Here is an 18,869-nt window from a genome sequence, read left to right as displayed (position 1 = left end):
TTGAGAAACGTTCAAAGCTGCTCATGGAATGCTTTGTGTGTCATGTTTGTTTTTATTTAAATGCTGAGTTTATAAAAGGGACAGGCCCAGTGTACTACTGGATTGCCCAGTAGATAGTGGGTTTGAGTCCTTGGTTCTGTGTGTGATTGAGTCAGTGGGGTCAGTTTGTGTGGGACTCACACCACCAGAAAACAGGCTACATCCCTAGTAAAGTTTGTTTCCCAAGGAACAAACAATAATAATGCACCCGAAATGGTACAAAAATGTACCGCAGAGTCTACGTCTGTACCATAAAAGGTACATTTACCTACATTTAGGGTACAGTTGGCAAACCTTTGAGGGTACAGCCCCAGTGACAACCAATTGTACACTCTTACTGCAGGTTCAAACCGGAGCCAGTGATAGGTGACACCCCACGGTCCTCTTTTGGACACACGCTGAGATAAGATGGGTATGATACATTTTTGAGATTTCATCTTTGAGATAAAGATGATTTTTAATATTCGAAAACAAACATGTTATAATCAGCATAGGATACTATGCATCTTTAATGTTTTATTCATGAGCTGTGCAGTCCTGTACTATACCAGGTACCACGAAGGCATTCATGAAACAAAAAAATAGTAGCGGTCTCACATTTAAACAACACACCTAATTGTCAAAAACATATCAAGGTTTTATTGTTGTGAACCTTAATATAACGTACATACTTACAGTGCCAGTACATACTCACAGTACCAGTACATACTCACAGTATCCGCACATACTCACAGCAGCCTTTCATACTCACAGTGCCCGTAAATGCTCACAGCAGTCTTACATATTCACAGCAACTGTATATGCTCACAGCAGCCTTACATACTCACAGCAGTCTTACATATTCACAGCGCTTGTATATGCTTACAGCACTCGTACACACTCACTTTGCCAGATTATCCACCCCACCGCCCATAAGCCCGTTGGACCACTGACTGGCTAGCAGGTTCTGGAATACCATCTGCAGGAGGAGCACCGATGATGGTGCAGAAGATTGGTGGAGCCAGGGATCAGGAACCCGGACGACGAGACTGCAATGAAAACCAAACAGACAGATTACAAAACAGGACTGCAATCAGAGCACTGAGACTATGCAGTGCGAGGCGGGACTAAGAGACAAGACCAAACAAACAGACTGCTAAACCGAGATATAAACTTGTAACACGAGACTCCAACAAACAAGACCGGAGCACAAATTCTCATGCTCCGGGAACAACTCAGCCCTGATCGTAGCTCAGCGTATATCGAGCGTGTGGGACTTCCTGTTTCTGTCCCAGAACGGCTGGCGTGGGCATACACACCCACCCTATTAGTGCTAGCACACAAGGGCGCCGTAAGGGGGGGGAGGGGGGTGGTTAGAACAATTCCAAGGGCCCCTGACTAACGGCGGATCTAAAAAATTTGGAAAATAACTGGATTGCTCTGGACTGGGGGGCCCAAAATCATATGCTTTCATGGGGCCCAAAATATCTACCAACGCCCCTTGCCAGCACATCCCATAACTAGGTACAAATATGTAGGTGAAGGAGTTATTGGATAGGATAATTAGTCTTTTAAACTGTTGTTAAGCTGTTGCTAAGCTGTTGTAAAAAAATTAAAAATGGTGTGCAAAGCTACAAAAAGTAGATGAACGGGTCCCGGAGCCTAATCTAGCGGGATCCTTTATACTAATTTGTGATGATAATTGTTAATTTATTTTTATGTAGCATCCTACCCAACACACAAAGCACTCCAGCTTCCAGACAATGCTAATGTGTTTCTGCAGGGCTGTCCTGGGACACGGCTCGGCGCAGACTGGCTGAGGAATCCTGTACGCCGCTTTTGATTAATTGTACAGGGGCTACTGGAATCCTCCGCTCCCAAATCTCCATTAAGTGATTCACGCTAATACTTTGAAATATTTATAGGCAACATGTTTGCTGCAGAAGTAGCAATAGGCCGGAATATTTCATTCTGAGCTTAACATTTTTATCACTATTCTCTCAATACTTGTCATTTCACTACAATTCGTTTAAAATTGGGATTATGAACCGGCAGTCAGAAATGCAGGCTTCCCCTGACTACTGATTATCCGAAAGTAAAGATCGGAATCCTAACTAAAAATACAGTGGAAAATCCTGCCTTTATGCCGCAAGCCTTTCCTGGCCTTGTGTAGATTGTGAAGAAGAGCAAACCCTCAAGAGAATAGCCCTCGTTCATCTTCCTCGTGCGTCTCCTGTAAGTCAGCCTTCCTCAGGATTCTCAAAGCTGGCTTCGAAGATTTCCTCTGGAAAACTTTGGCAATTACCTCGTGTGGCTTCATCTTACGCTTCAGGGATGCGGTTTCAATCACCTGGGAAGAAAATTGTATTATTTTCTCTGCAATTGCCAGGCTTGGACCAGATCTGGCAAAGTGACACCCCCAGACTGAACATTTATACCCCCCTTGCCCGTGTCCCCCTCCTTTGAAAAAGACCCCCCCACACACACACACCTTTTACTTTGAGAATTCAGCTCTCAACACCGAATCGTCAGTTCTCACTAAAGAACTCATCACCTGCTGCTTATTTCAGAGGCTCCTTCAGGGTGGGGGGCATCGGCAGGTGTCCTCATGTGGAACTCTTCTGCATCTACATGGTGGTTTAGATCAAGGTCCTTGCGGCTCACCCTCAAAAAACAAAAAGGGCCGACAAGTCTAATCTTTCAAGAGCAGATTGCCAGACAAAACTGTTGCGTTTCTTCATTTTTTATCGTTCCAAGTTCCCATTACAGAGAGTTACCACAAGACAAATGGGCGGAAGGAAAATATGATCTTTTAATGTACCTCAAGGTGACTGAGGATCAGCGATGAAGGGAGATTCAGGGAACGGCTGCGGTGAGCGACACCAGCTGCGTTTCTGGCTAGACAATAAATCTGAGGACTAATGGAGAAAGAGAATAGACCTAGTAGGTTAGCTGTGTCTGGGCCACTAGGAAGGACAAATTCATGTTTGCAGAGCCTTATGGGATTCCAAGGTCTCCACCAGGTCTCCGGTATCATCACATCCTCATTGGTCATGTGCTGTATTCAGCCACCGGCAAGCGACACACACATATTTAAGCTACCTGCTCAAAGTCGATGAAGTGATGATTAAAAAAAGAAATGGATCATACTAAATAGTCCACGCTCGTTGCTTTAAGGTCTGCTGGTATTTTTACTCCTTTATTTTTTATGAAAGAAATATGTTTTTGTCTAGAGGCTAAGGGCGTTTTGTTTAGACCTAAGGTTAATCTTTGATTACATTATGGGGAAATAAATTCATTCATGCCGTTTGACGTAAAGATATTCAGTGCATCACAGGCATTAAGCTTTGCGAAATCAATTTTATTAAGTTCAGATTCAAATTCGTCAGCCACCTCTCACATGTGAAAAGTACGGCGAGAGCGGACAGTGACCCTCAGCGGAGTCGTTCATTGCATCAGGGGAGCCGAAAGGATGGACAGATTGCAGCTGTCATATTCCTGCAGCACACATATGCAAACAATGTGTGTATTTTGACAGTGATGCCCTTCACTCAAAAGCACTTGAAAAGACATGAATAAGAATATAAATTTCAAAATGGGGGTAAAAATCTACTTTAGAAGGTCCTAGAAAATTTATTTCTCTACCTATGTTCATTCTCTTTAAATAACATATTAAAAGCCATAAAACTATAATCACAGAACAAAAGTATACAATTTCACATGATGATTATTGTTAAGTACATGTTGTTAAATTTTCTTATAACTGCCCTTTTAATTTCATTGAAACACACTACACTATTTATTAACAGCTTTGATTGATTATATTCTAAATTACTCATTTATTTGCTGAGGGATGCCTTATAACAGTTCGCAGGCTGCCGTGTAGCACCGACTCCTGACCTCGATTGATCGCCTGTAAGTGTAGGACATTCTATATGTCCACTCCAATTCTAGGCTCAAGTGTCCACTTCAATTCCAGGCTGTAATTTCTCTGCGATATTTTCAGACGAAAGGGTGTCCCCCCCACCCGTCACAACGCCGGCGGCTGGCGATCTTCTTTTGCTCCGCAGTGCCGGAAGCCGGAGACCAGCGTCGGCTTCCATGCATTTGCATAAGCAAACGGAGCCGCTATCAATGGCGCGGCGCACGGAAATGCAGGCGGACGGACCCGGCAGATCGCAGCAAAGCCGATAAGCCCGTTCGCCCCGACTGATATGGCTTTTTAATCATTAATAATTAAAATTTAGGAGACGGATTTAAATCGCATCGGATGCCGGGTCCAAACTCGATATGTTGTATCAAAACAAAAACTGTGTACAAAGGGGCAGAATCAATTGACAGGCAGAGAACAGGAGGTAATCTGATATTCAGAGGTACTGCCGCTCGCCTGCACTGCGCCTTTCTTTTGTAATTTGCGGAACACGGAGGGTTGCTGCGACCATTTTCAAATATCAGATATTTCGGGCAAATATCACACGCCGCCGCCACACCGCATCGCTAATTCCTCCCTTATGATCCGCCGTCCTATCGCCTTATTTGCGTCCCGGGGTAATAATTAGTTACACTTGCCCTTTAGAGAAGTGCCTTTCTGAGAGAAACCCTCTCAGGTTGTGTCAAATTACCGCGACGGCTGGCTTGAAGTCTAAGTGTTAAGATTCAAATTTAGATCTAAAATCAAGTCGCTGTATGTTTAGAATCTAAAGGAAGCTGCCGTATCTTTTTTTGTTCGTTATTTTCAACTCTATTTACAACCCCCTACGGGTGACATAATAGGTATCCAAGATTAGATTCTGGCAATGTGTAAATATGAAATGAATAATTATTGATTTATCAGAAATCCATCCTAGCAATGACTGGAGACCAGCACTTCTGGAGAGTCTGTCCATGGAAACAGGACGGCAATTAAGTCCTAATAAGGGTCAGAAAGCGGGTAATTGCGTCACCTGCCCACCTGCTCTTACGGGGCAGACGGGGACGGCTGTGACAATGATAACCTGCCATTATACCCAGTCTGTGTCCTTTAATTATAAGCAGCGTGCCACATGACGGCCGTCAGTGGTTCTGCGTGCCTCTGTACCATGTACACCTGTACACAGCCTGCGTGTTCCACTCTCACTCTCAGAGGCGGGTTCTAATCGTGCCAGCATCCTCCCCGGGCACTCAAGTTCGCCAGCCTTATTGGCATTCCGGCCTTTAACCCAGAGCCGGAATTAACGCGCGACGCCCGAATTGCAAATTAGGGTAATGAAGTATTAGACTGAGCGACCCAAGTGGAGCCTTGGAGCAATTAAGCAAATCAAGTATTGTGGGATGCGTGTGAGAATGTTTGGATTGCGCTCCCCTCGCAGGTCTGTCAGGCACGGGACTGCAGTGGTGCGGAGGACTGTGGGCTTAAACGAGAGAAAAACAACAGGATAAAGGGGGCAAAGGTGCATGTGACAGGCAGTGGGATTGGCCTGCCTCTGCAGGGGTGTTTGGGGGGGTGTTTAATCCGCTGCTGCCTCCTCTACAGACAGCCGCTTATGAGCAGCGAGGCACAAAGAGCATTTAGCAACATGGCTGCCGCAGTCACTTGGCTCGCCCCGAGCCCCCCCACACACACACACACACACACACACACACACACACACACACACACACACACACACACACACACACACATTGTGTCGATGGCATCCTTGCGGGAATCAAACGTTCCCAGAAGGTGCCGCTCCGAGCTGCACCATCCGTGGTTAGAAAAAGCGGGCGCTCTGCTCAGGCACGATACATCGCGGTGCCCCCACTCTCGGGTGACCGTTTGGTGTAACAAACGAAATAAAACAAAGGGGAGTACGGGCCTGGGGAGGCCGCCAGAGGCCCCCTCGTTAAACACGAACGGGGTCGCAGGTATTTCGGCAGACGTGGCCCGCCCTCCGCCGTTCCCCCAAAGAACACACCGCCAGTGCCCTCCTCCTTTCAAGTCTCCGGCAGGAACGCGGCGCCCGGACTCACCGGCACCAGAGGACCTACTTCTGCTGCCAGTGTCTTTGTGCCGGGTAACGAGAGGCGCTCCTGCCCCGTGAAACTCAAGATGTAACAAACAAAGTGACTGTGTCTCTTCCTCTGCTGGGCCACAGAGGAAATAAAGGGGGCGGATTAACTTTTAAAAGCTTTAAAAGGCCGCCATCCCCTGGACTGTTTGATCTAATCCGCCGTCTGAGTTTCCTCCCTTTCTAAAGGGGTTCGCCGTCCCGAAGTGGAGCCATTCACTGAAAATGGGGCACGCCGAAACGTCCCCTCACCCTGTCGTCTTCTCCTTCCCACACTCATTCTTTCTCTCTCTCCCTCCCTTTCTTTCTCTCTGGGGTCTGAGATTGCGTGCCGTAATGACAAGGCAGGCCGGTCGAAGAACGACAATAACCGTGTGAAAAAAAACCCAAAGTACCCCATTATGGTGATCAGGGGAGTGGATTTGATTGAGGAGGGTAATTTGATTAAAGGGTTTGTAATAAGGCGCCATGAATCCCCCCCCCCCCTTTGAAAACAGAGCTCCTGTAGCAAAGAATGTGACAGTGATAGAACTGGGAAGCAATTCTTATTTCTACAACGCTGAAGCGCAATCCCAGTGCACTGCAGACATCCAGCAGCTAGAAGGCAGCACACACATTTCCGCCGGGTCCCAGCCGTTTGGCGTTAGAATGGGGACACTTGCTAATGTCAAAATAGCTGAATATGAGTAAAGTTGCTACTAAATCTGGATTAAACTGGAGATCAGACTATAATGCAGAGTGGTTTCATCATCCTCAAAGTGGTTACAATTAAGATACATCTTCCTGTATCTATTGGTTACAGAGACTCCGGTATTCCGGTATTCCGTGCCTTGATTTCAGCATGACGGTCCAGTTGTTTCAATAAGACCACTTCATCAGAAAAGTCTCTGCGTTTCCTAATTTTAAGCACATAATTCCGTCTTGTTAGCCTGGCTGACCGGCCAAAATGGAATAACCGCCTGCGATTCCCTGCAATCTGCATTTACTTTACTGGAATTTTGTGGAATTAAATTGTATTCCCCAACACAAACATTCAGTTTGCTTTTTGCGTGTTGAATCTTGGACAACCTGCAATTAGTGGGTGGAAACATCAAGTCAGTTCATTATAAATGTATTGATTACATTGAAGATTATGACAGAATTATTAACCCTTCAGTTTTATTAGCATTTTGACACTGTCTTGAACACAGCACAAAAACTAATATTTCTCAGCAAGGCAGAGACTATGGGCATCGAGGGCAGCTACAAAGTTACACGCCGATGTCAAAAATCCTACGACTGGCTGGGCCATCAGGAACGTATCACTTGTGATACAGGATGCTGACACCATAGAATCAGAATCGTTTTTTTTTTCGCCATGCACCAAAATTACAGGGGACTTGTTTCTCCGGTGGTACGGCTTTGCGATTTAAACCTGCCGTCAAAAATACGCAAAACAAGAAACAGAATAAAGAGAAAACGAGAGAGAGCATAAGAAAATGTGCTATAAATAAAGAAATAAACATGCAGGCATGTAAATTACGGTGAGACGGCATGACGCAGGGTAAAAGCAGTTTGGGGGGGGCGTACAAACAAGCTCAGCGGAGTATAAACGACAGTGGCTGACTATATGTTGAACCTGCCCATAGGGGGCAGTGTGCTGCTCATGGGGCCCAGTTTAGGAGGGCGGCGGCCTGGGAGAAGGAGCGCCCCACGCCCCACGCCCCAGGCAAGTCGTCCTTAACCTGAAGGAGAAGCTCTTTCTGTGGAATCAGACCGAGTCCCGCCGATTTAATCAAAGTGATCAGGAGTGGCCTTCACAGGACATCGCTGGCGGCGGGGGGGGGGGGGGGGGGTGCCCGCGCCACCAGCCACATGTCGCTTTACACTCGCGTGGCGTCCAGGAAATTGCAAGACGCTGATTTACATAGAGTCCATTTCCAAGTCCGCGTTCCTGAAATAATTAGACAGCATGCTTCATGCACTCACCCAAGGCAGGGGGCTCATGCAACGTCTTTAGCTGGATGACAGGAAGGGTATTAAAAACACTCAAGAAGGGCCTGTCAGGGTTTACTGCCCCCCCCTGGAGAAAACAAGCGGAGCCGGTTAGAGGCGAATAGGGGCCCTCACCCGCAAATCGTGACTGACTGCCCCTTGATTGGCTGTGACGCTGCATCCCCCCAAGCCCCCCGGCCTGCCTGCCAAATCCGACGTGACGGACAGCTCCCCCTACGTGGGGCTCGCGGTACATCAGGACGCATGGGCCCGTGCGTCGGCCGGATCAGCTCTCCCTGGGTGCCATTAATTGACAGGCAGAAACAATGTGACATCCTGTGATATTAGCTATCAGCACCTCCATCATTAGACATCCGAGTCTCAGCAGCTCTTCCACAGCAGTAGCACCATAGGTTCATACCTGATGTTAATTAATTAATGAGTCCTTCGCTTTTTCCCGCCGGGTAGATTTCGGCGCGGTTTCCGCCCCTTGGGGGCAAGGCTGCGTGTGAGAAGCACGGATACCAGCACATGGGCAGCTCACGGCACCATCCCTCGCCCATCCAACACGGTCACGTGACCACACCTTCGCCACGGAGCCAAGTCGATATCCACGCCACTTAATCACGATTCATTAAGCACACGCCACGGCTTCGGACATGCAACGGAACTTGGACCTTGGCGAGGATATGTCTATTTTTTTGTAACGTCTTTAAAGGGGGTGATAGCGTACGAGGAGGATGGATTCTATCAGAGATAATTGACGTTTGTCTTATTTGAGGTGTGCGACGTCAGTGATTGCTGATGGAGGGCCGTGCCGCGGTGGCAGACAGTGTAGCTAATCGGGGTGTGTGTGTGTCTGTGTGTCAATGAGAGGATGCACGAGGCCCGGGAGACACGGGGTCCGGGAGACACGGGGTCCGGGAGACACGAGGCCCGGGAGACACGAGGTCCGGGAGACACGAGGCCCGGGAGACACGGGGTCCGGGAGACACGAGGCCCGGGAGACACGAGGTCCGGGAGACACGAGGCCCGGGAGACACGAGGCCCGGGAGACACGAGGCCCGGGAGACACGAGGCCCGGGAGACACGAGACCCGGGAGACACGAGGTCCGGGAGACACGGGATCCGGGAGACACGAGGCCCGGGAGACACGAGGCCCGGGAGACACGAGGCCCGGGAGACACGGGATCCGGGAGACACGAGGCCCGGGAGACACGAGGCCCGGGAGACACGGGGCCCGGGAGACACGAGACCCGGGAGACACGAGGCCCTGGAGACACGGGGTCCGGGAGACACGAGGCCCGGGAGACACGAGGCCCGGGAGACACGAGGCCCGGGAGACACGGGGTCCGGGAGACAGGAGGCCCAGGGTGCCTCTTCTTTCAAATTAGATTCATTGCTCTAACCCTAATGTGAAAACAACTTTTTGAGTAAATTACTTTGTCCTTATTCTCAAGACAATAGAGGATCGGCTTGCGTATCAGCAGTGAGCAAACGGCATTCTGTAAATCAATTAGTTTCCAACCAGGTTCACTAATGTGATTGAACCTGTACATAATGAAACATTTAAGCTAATTGAATTTTTAATGACGAATGAATAAAACAGAAAGTGGAGCTGATTCCTTTATATAACACGCCCCTTTGAGACATGCGCTATTCATACTGTACATGCTCAAGCATAAGCAGTGATTCTGTGTGTTGAAAACAGCAAAAACTGCTAAAGCACGTTGACCATTACAGATGGAAAGCCATCTCTGCCTGACCCTGAGCTGGGCCCTTTAAGTGCACGTGCTAATGATCGATGGTTTATATCAGATCAGGCTCAACACTGGCACAGTGTTTTCAGTGAGATCTAGGATTCCCCCCCCCCTCAGTGAGATTTCCAAGATTTAGATGAAAACGCAGTCAAACATCAAACGCTTTAATAATTTCTTGTATATGTTACAGGGAACCAAACAAAAGCCACAATGAAGGGTCATGACAACGGGGGAAACCTCTGGAAGCACCTCATTACCTCACAGCAAGCAAAGCGGTCCTCCAGCTTCATATCCACTGCAGTTGAAAGGCCACGTCATGTGACACGTTTCCGTGGACCCCATGCCTCAGACACTGTGACGGAAACTGTGCTCAATTGATTTGGCCCTTGCCACCGACGCGGGAGTCTCTTCCGTGTTTTGACAGGGAGCTGTAATTCTATCCTAGGCGTATTGACTTTCTCGCGAAATCCATGAGAGCAGGTCCTGACAGCTCTTCCTGAAACAGCTGATGTATTGCTTTTGCATGGGGAAAAAATTGCTGCGGACCGGTCATATGGAGAATAATGCATCACGGGGAAGTTAGAGAAGAAGCGATGGTGAACTTGGCCGGAGATCCGTGCGCGGGGGCGTTCCAGGCACGACCTCTGCTCGACAGTTTTGCTGATTTGCCCGGCGCTTACACCGGCGTGTATAAATGAATCTCAATTTCCTTTAATAATTTTCCATGTCACTATTAATTTGTTCAGTTGCACACTTCTGCGTCCTCACGCCCCTGAGGGATCTTCAATCCGGTACATTAACAGCAAAATAACATAAACAAACCAACAAGTAAATAATGCTTATTTAGGAATAATTTACAACATAAAAATGTATTTATATATCCTAGATATGTTTGTCCAGTTTCTGAAACACTTATGTGCATATATCACATAGTGCTGTTTTTACTCGTATTACGTTGTTTCCTGTTATGAATTAAAAGTAATAAAAACCTTAGAAATTAGGACACATTTATCATCCCACCATGACCATTGGAGAGAGAATAGGGTAATTATGCCTGGACATACATATATTTATATATATTTTTTGACTCCCAAGTTGTGCTGAAAGCACAAGATCATCGTGCTGTTGGGCTTCACCTCATCAAAAAGTTGCCACTCGAATGCTCCTGATTCAATCACACAGCCCATTGCTTGGACAGGGCCTTTCCTGCACGCTGAGATAAGCCCTACGTCGACAGGCCAGAATTGGAAAGAGCGGCCGTAGATTTAGACCACCCAGTCCCGAGGACCGTCGAATGTCGCAGCCAGATCCATCGAAATGTGTCCCAGCTGACTGATCGTGACGCCACCGGGATGATAATTGTGCTGCTGCCTTCTCTCAAGATGGCTGTCGATTTTATCGTGTGCTTGTCAATTATCAGCATCAAATCCTGCTCATCGGGCTGCATCAGGTGATTTTTTAAAGCAGTTGACACTGAAATATGCCCCTACTGTGATGTGCACATCAGCATATCGCCCATCCACTTTTCGGTGACCAGTTTATTCGGGTAACTGGGGGACTCACCCTGAAAACAGAGCGTGAATGAGGTGCCAGTGAATTATCACACTATAACGGGATATGTCGAGGCCATCGGTAGCCAGGAGACCCAGACAAAACCTGCACCAACCTGCCCAGGAGCATGCAGACCTCGCACACACACATCCGGGGGGCAAAATGTGAACCGTGACATGCCAGAGCCAGAAAGCAGTGGCACGACCAGCAGGTGTGTCAGTTATGACAACCATAGTCATCATGTACTTCCTCGTTAAATACTCTATGCATGATTATCCGAAGAAAGAAATCTGTGAGCTGTGACCCCAGCAACCATTCCTGTTCCATTCCCCTGCTTTTGCGCCAGTGTTCCTGCGAGTGGCGCTGCACTTGACAGCCACTGGCTATGTGAGGTCAGCTGACAGCTGGGTCCCCATCGGGGAGGGGGGGGGGCAAGAGCTTTAGTTGAGATATGATGGTGTTTGTCTGTCGAGCTGCAGGTTCTCATTACGGACACCGTCTTTCACTGCCTCCTCAGACCAGAGCTGTCAAAGTTCATCAGCCCAGCTAAGGTAAAACAGCTGTCATTGAGCTAAACTGTAGCCAGAGCAGTGCAGATAAGCATATATCCTGCTCTAGGCCCGCCAAGATAGGCCTCAGCCACCGTTATCAGCGACTGAACTGAGCAGGCTTCGGCCAGCAGCACAATAAACAGAGCCTGTGATTATCATGCGACAGCAGTAGGAGCAAGCCGGAATGACGGATCCTCTGGGAAAACAATATGAAGTGCACTCTGACCTTATTTTTTTTCCCGGCAAAAAAACAGGAAAGACCATCTGCCATGAGGAAGCATTCTACACAAGTCAATGTCATACGCGTCGTTTTGTGCCTCCCGTGTGGCTGGAATTTTATAACAAAAATAAAAACAATATCCAAGCATCAAAGAGCACCTGATGGGTTTTCAAAGGCCTCTGGCAGATTCTCCCCCGGTAAGAAAGCAGTGTTATTACCGTGAGGCGTTTCATGTCGCGGTGGAGTGTGCTGGCCTGGTCGCTGGCATACTGTGGAATTGTGGGATTGCGTGAGTTTCCTGGCGGTGCTCCAGATTCTGCACACGCTCTGTTGGTCTGGTGTCTCTGCTTTACCATGTAATGTGCCCCGTGTTGAACTAATATCCACTTCAGCATGTCTGGTGCTTCCTGAGAAAGACCAGAGGCGAACCCCAGCCTTGAACCCATTGTGTTTCATACAGCAAGACAACAAATAGACAGAAATATACAGTGTGTGCAGTATCCATCCATCCACTTTCCAGCCATTTATCCAAGTCAAGATCAGGAAAGCGACCTGCAGCCTGTCCCTTAAAAGTCCGGCACTATCTCTTCTAATTCCACATACTGTACACTGTTATCATTCTTATCTTTAAATGTTTATTTATTTTTGCAGTATTACAATATTCTTTTTTCATTTTTGTAATGTGTGCTCTTTAAATTTGCTTGCACTACATTTGCTTGTATAGAAATACTTTGCATATGTACACTTGTCTGTGCGCGATGTTCTTGCTGCTGCATGCACCCGAATTTCCTCCTTTCGCCAATGAAGTCCATCTTCACCTGATCCCAGCCGGTATAAGGGTGCATCCTGGATCAACTGTACATAGACAGTAACATCTATTAAAACATACTGATCCATACACATACAAGTGACCTGAAAATGCATTTCGATAGCGCACACTTAACAATGTAATCTCCAAACACACAGTGTGTCACGCACAGTTAAACTATCGTCTGGATCAGAACATTCCACCTGTCTGTCGAGATGTGATCCTTGCCTACGGATGCTGTTCAGTTTACAGAATGGCAACAATCCCGCTCGCATCACTTCCTGCTCCACCGGGCCATTTTTCTGCACTCTCACAAGCCGCCCTGAATGCTCACACCAGGGCCTGTGCTCACTGCCTCCATCAGAGCCCCCCCACCCCCCCCCCCATAGTGTGTACGGGCTTTGCTGGGATGCCGCCGCTGATCTCGGTGGCCCGGCAGGAAGGAGGCGCCAGAGGGCGGCCATAATCCCCAGAATCCCCTGCTGCCCGTGTGCCCGACCCCGTGACCCTGAGAGAAAATTACATTGGCAGTCTGCAAAGACTTCTCCAGGTATAACCAACTTGGCAGAAAAAGTGTCCTAAGACTCTCACTACTTGCCAAGCTCTCCTTTTATCTCCTTCAGAAGAAAATCTGGCTGACGCTGAGTGGAACTGTCACAAATAACAACATGCGCTTGATCCTGGCCTGATTTCTCCGGAGAGGGAGACACATCAGACCCTGGGTTATTCTGCACAGTGACACCCTGCGCCGGCGAGATGGAGACTGCGGGGGTGAGCGTGTGGCTCTCCTGCCCCCTTTGTCGGACTCCGAAATCTGCGCTTCTGCGGGGACTGACATCACGCCTTAACCGTGTCCCGGATGAACTGCCTTTAACCCAAAAACAGTATCGAAGAGTAACGCCATGCAGTGTCTGTCAGTCTTCTGAAAGAATTTGGAAAATGAGGTCACACAGTCACGCCTGTCTCCGTAAACCATTACTTATTTCTGTTTATGACAGTCACTTAAGCCCTTCTTTCTGCATATTCTACTCCAAACGCCACTTTTCAATTTGAATGGATTTTACCGCTTTGACTTATGTAGCAACTTTATGTCAGTCACACAAAAAAGCGTAATCTTATGTACGTCTTTTATGACATAACTATAGCAGCCTCCCTGTACAAAATAATCCCTTTAAGGCTGACGAGTTCAAATGGACCACACAATTCCAATGTGCGTCAACTTGCATGCCACAGCAAACAGTGAATAATTTGCTTTAGACATGGTATACACAGCCTCCGTAACCTTAGAGACAAACATTTTGACCCCTTGGCTTAAAACGAAATGGGTATTTATCAGGAGACTCCCATGGGAGGCTTTAAGGGAACTAATCCATCGCACTGGACACTGTCCATGTGACATAAATCACTTTAAATATGATTGATTCCCTTTGAAACTAGATACAGGCTCTCTGGCATAAGTGCAGGAAATGTTGGAAAATTATAGGAAAAGGCTTCACAAAGGCAGACGGGAAAGTAGATTTTAAACAGGAATGTTTCCAGAACATTCCTTACAATAGTGACACACTGGGGAATCTGGTCTTGTGCTTTTTGTACAAGACATTTGTAAAAGACTAACAGTTACCAAAGTGCTTTCCTGTTAGCCATCATTACTAAAATGAACACAAGATGTAAAATGTGGCTACATTACATTTGCTTGCATGCCCTTGTGGACAGTGGTGAATCATTGTTTCTCCATCAGCTGCATTTGCAAGCCGTCGGAGGTCTCGTGTGGACATCTCCTGTCATTTTTCTTTTGCTGGAAGTATCACTTAGAAGTTGTGTTATAATAACGGCATATTTTTTTAAAAATAAAAAATTTTAATCACATGTACTCTTAGCAATTTATTCAAGTATGTCTAGGACGGCTGGAGAACAAAGCAGGATGAAATGACAAAAAAAAATCCTAAAAGTGGTCTTTTAATAAATGTTAATAAATGAGACTTTTGCATATATCAGTGTTCAGAGACATAATGTGCATTTCTCATTAGCTCTGAGCGGCTGTGTGGCATTTTAAAAGGAAAGTGATGGTGTTAAATCGCTTCTAGCGACACATAATTTGTTAAAGCTACAGATGTATTCTTTCCCCTTGTCACATGCTGACATTTATGGTGCTAAGAAAATGTTAAATTGTCTTTAATTTGGAATTTCCTGAGCTCAAACTTATCCAGAAATGAGCTGGGGCTCAGCACAGACTGGGTGCTCCAAAGCACGCCGTGGCTGGTTAGCAATTAGCCGCGCGTTCGGCGCCCCCAACGTTCCTGGGAGATTAGAGTGTCTCGCGAATGCCATGCCGTCATCGCGGCACAAAATAAAAAGGTCACCCCCCCACCTCCCCATCCCTTTCGGTTTCATTCTGTATTAGTCCACAGGCACCTGACAATGGGCCTTGTCAATGGTATCAACGGGAGCCGCGTGAAGCTCTCAAAGGGTGCGGCGTCTCTGCATCCAGGGCACACATGTCTGGCAGAAGCTATTTGCAAGGTGATCCGTCCTGCGGCACAACCGAGCTGCACCTTGGAACACCGGCAGCGGGCCCAGAGACCGGCTCGGCCTGCAGCGGATCGGCCGCCGAGGGAAACGCACCCGCATGCGCGGGGCCACCACCGGCCTGCTTTTCAGTCTTACCACAAGCTTTTATTATGAAAGGCAAAGTTTGCATGTTCCTCCTGGGCCAGAAACACCTCACCGGCAACCATTAACCCTGCTGATGAAGAATCACAGAAAGTCACAGGAGCCTTTGCTTCGGAGGAAAGCTCCCTTGTCTGGTCACAGCCTCCAAACTGTAAGCGGTGGGCTGCATACTTCTGCTAATGAGCCTGCTGGGTTATTTTTCAGCTGATTTATTTCGTGTGTCAAGCGCATTTACGTAAATGAATGGAGCATTTAGATAAAGTTAAAATAATTTAACAAAATGACTGCACAGTGGTCCCAAGTGCCTGTGCTGTTTATTTGTCCTGTAACAGCGCTGGGATTCGCCCCACTTAATACAAAATGGCCCCTTTGAACATTTCCTGCGAGTATTTGTTCCTTCCTTCTCCAAGGAGGCGATATTAAATTTATCCAGGTATATAAGGTAGATTTTCATAACGACAAGCACTCCTGAATACGGAGAGCCGTAAAACAAAGACAAATGTTCATCGCCTTCCGAAATGCTAGCAATTAATCATAGACATTAATAGACATAATGGACTATTTCCAGTATATGAGATTCATGACACTGACGTCTTTAAAAATGAAAGTGTTATATATGCAGAAATAAATGTTAATTTAAACCCTCATAAGATCGGCGCAAATGTTGCATGCATCCTGCATATATTAAAATACCTTAAGCATGTATTTACGAATAAAAAACACAGAGATTCCAGGTGATGGCCAATCAGAATGGCTGTTGTTGGAAGAACATCAGCATCCCCATGTGGAAAAGAGGGAGTATTACACATTCAGCTATATACATACCTACATGTTAATAAAGTTGATCTTTTTCCTTTTTACTGATTTGTTATTTACCTTAGAAATTTTGAACGGAAGAAGTGTGTGTGATCAGTACACCAATGAAACGTCAGCTCGCTTTAGCTAACACCGGCTGAACAGCAGCAGATCACACAGCCATTGCAGTCCAACACAAAGGGAAAAATCTACACTATTATTTATTAAATTTTAGACATAACCATAGCAACTCACAGTGTCTAAAATCACACTAGACTATAACATTAAAATGTAATTGCAAGTGGTGAAATTACTTCTGAATAATAATATCAATAATGCTACTGTGTTTCAGTATAAGAGCTACCTATTTTGTGTGTGTGTGTGTGTGTGTGTGTGTGTGTGTGTGTGTGCATATATTACACGCACACATACACATTTGAAGATAAAACAAATTGTGCCAGGCATTTATCGACCGTAGTGTACATAGTGTATATATTATCACTGTCCTATAAAAAAAATAGAGATTTCATATTTTTTGGTAATAAAAAGCAATACATGTTTACAGAGGCCCACCGCTCACAGTGGTGTCAATAGTCACTGTGCTGAATGCAGGGAAAATTATAATGAGACAATCAGCTCAGTGATTAAAATAATAATTGCAAAGGGATTTAGAATGTGCACACACACAATCTATTTTATTACAAGGAGTAATTCTAATCTCATTAGGAAAATCTGTGATGGCGATTTATAAAGGAGCGCAATCACAAAGCTGTATCCATAAATCTAAACAGGGAATTGAGCATTATAGCAGTTAGTTATTGTTTTATGCAGTGTAATTTAAGTTTGTTTTGTGCAAGTGCTAATATTACTTTGCATGGTTGTTGGAAGCAGATTGTAGTTAGCGGTGTTCTGCTTGCGTTAATATTGTTCCCAGTATTAGTCATGTGCGAACGGAATGCGATAAAAATTAACATTTACAATTTTGGAAACGTGCGTTAGATTATAAGCAAAATTTGCAAATAATGCAATCATATGATTTTCACTTTACTTATAAAGTGTAAAAAAAAACCAAATGAATTAACTGCTTCCTCTGAAAGGTGCCACTGTTTACAGGGAGGCTGCCATTATTACTGACTTCAGTGGGTGCACAGTTGCCGTTACACAGCGTGCTGGATCGAGTCCTCAGCACTGAAATCGCAAATAGACGCTGTAGCCAGGGCCTATTACCACATCAGAAACTTGCTCGGAAACCATGTTGTGTTTTCCTGGTATTGTAACTATTTATTCACCTGGCTAGTGTTCCAACTAACAGTTATATTACCCTTAAATATCACACACACTTGTACAGTAGGTAGATCTTTAATGAAAGAGGCTTTTTGGAAAACGTTGCGTCCATGTGTTTATTTAGACGTGATGTCTGCTTTTAATGCCACAGAATTGGCTTGCGTAGGATCACGATTTACAGGTTCTGGTCAGACACTTAATCTCTGATGCAATAACAGTGGGATGTTCACCAAAATACTAGAAGAAGATACCATTTTTCTGGCAGCCCATTACAGATTGCATCCTGCCTGCCAAAGAGCGCACTTACAGACTGACCAGGGAAATGTGTAAATGTCACTCCAACATACAGTCAGGTCATTTAAGCCTATTCTGGCAGCAATTTAGAGCATATTGTTAACTTTACGTCACATTGGGTAGAGACCAAAGAGCCAAAGTATGTTCTTAATACTAAAGATACAACTGTTAGGGTTCAGATTTATATTTATAGGGGTCTTGTATTTGAGGAAAAAAAAGCATTGAAATTTTATCAGTGAAGTGAAGGTTGTTTGTTTAAAGGTGGCCGTGAACAAACGAGGCAGCATGCTCGCTCGATGGGGAGTGCTGTACTTAGGGTTGGGAGTACAATTCCAGCCCTGGCTCTGGGCGAGTTCTATTTGCAGGTTCTCTCCCGTGTTTGAACAGGATTATTTGGATATTCTGGTTTCCTCTCATGGTCCAAAAACATGCGGTTAGGTTAACTGGTATCTCTGAGTTACCTGCAGTATGTGATTGTGTGTGTGCATGTGCCCTGTGGTGAACTGGCAGCCCACCCAGAGTGTCCTCCAGCTTTGTGCACAGTCCTTCCTCGGGTAGACTCCAGACAGAATAAACTCCATACCGAATAAACAACGTGGAAGAAGCAGGGAACAAAAAAAAGCATGTTTAAGGAATAATCATGCAAAACCGTATCGCAATCCATAGCGTGGTGGTTCTGGAAGTTCTGACCTTTGAGTCACGGCTGTCGCCCACAGCACGACAGAACAAGTCTCTCCACTGGACGCCTTTCATTTCTCATTTATTTCCTATTTATGTGGCCTGGATTTGCTTGTTGACTAATAATTGGTATAATAAAAGAGTCCTGGCCAGTATTTCTGTAGGAATAGTACATAACTCTCACATCACGTACTGACATCAGCAGTAACCTTACATTTTTTTTTCCACAGAAGGTCT

Source organism: Brienomyrus brachyistius, chromosome 19 (genome assembly GCF_023856365.1).
Source record: "Brienomyrus brachyistius isolate T26 chromosome 19, BBRACH_0.4, whole genome shotgun sequence".
In the NCBI taxonomy this organism is placed as follows: domain Eukaryota; kingdom Metazoa; phylum Chordata; class Actinopteri; order Osteoglossiformes; family Mormyridae; genus Brienomyrus; species Brienomyrus brachyistius.
This window is presented reverse-complemented; position numbering follows the sequence as displayed.